The sequence below is a fragment of the Onychomys torridus genome, chromosome 11 (assembly GCF_903995425.1).
Source record: "Onychomys torridus chromosome 11, mOncTor1.1, whole genome shotgun sequence".
Lineage (NCBI taxonomy): Eukaryota > Metazoa > Chordata > Mammalia > Rodentia > Cricetidae > Onychomys > Onychomys torridus.
In genome coordinates this window covers 29,773,651-29,774,306 of record NC_050453.1, presented here as the reverse complement: position 1 = coordinate 29,774,306, position 656 = coordinate 29,773,651, and positions in this window count along the sequence as shown.

Sequence of the window (656 nt, the reverse complement as noted above, 5' to 3'; positions counted from 1 at the left end):
TGCTTAAGTACAGGAACTACAGGAACAATGCCCAGCTGCTCTCTGAGTGGACTTCTACCAGCAAGTTAGGACTTCTGCAGGTACACCTGAAAACTGATACAACCGCTTCTACCCCAAATTCAAACATGTTCAGCAAAAAACACGAAGGAAACCAGGGAACCAGGTTTGCGGGAATCTAGATGGCTGCGTCCCTTTAACTTACCATGTTGACTGACTTATATTTTGAAGTCACTGTCTCCATATTTGTGTGATTCTAGAAGGATAAGCTGGAGATCAGATCCAGGGTTTGCTAGTGAGGAGGGCAGTGGGACAGAGGGATGGGATGTAGGGAGATAAAGGGATCCACTGGCTGAGAGGTCTTTCTTAGGTGTTTCTCAGAAGGCTGGAGCAGCTGGCCCGGATCCTCTCCATGAAGTGATTCTCCTGAGAGTTTCCTTGATTTACATGTTCCTTGCATATTCCTAGAATTCCACCTTAAAACAAGCTGGATGCAAGCAAGGCCAATTTCTCAGTGTGGAAAAGTTTTTGCTTGAGCAATGACACACTGCAGTTGGACCCAGTTCTCCCACATCTGGAAGCCACATGTCAGCGGCAGCTGTATAAAAGTCAGCCCTGAAAACTTAGGGTGACATTTTTCTTGCCAAAAGCCAGGCAGT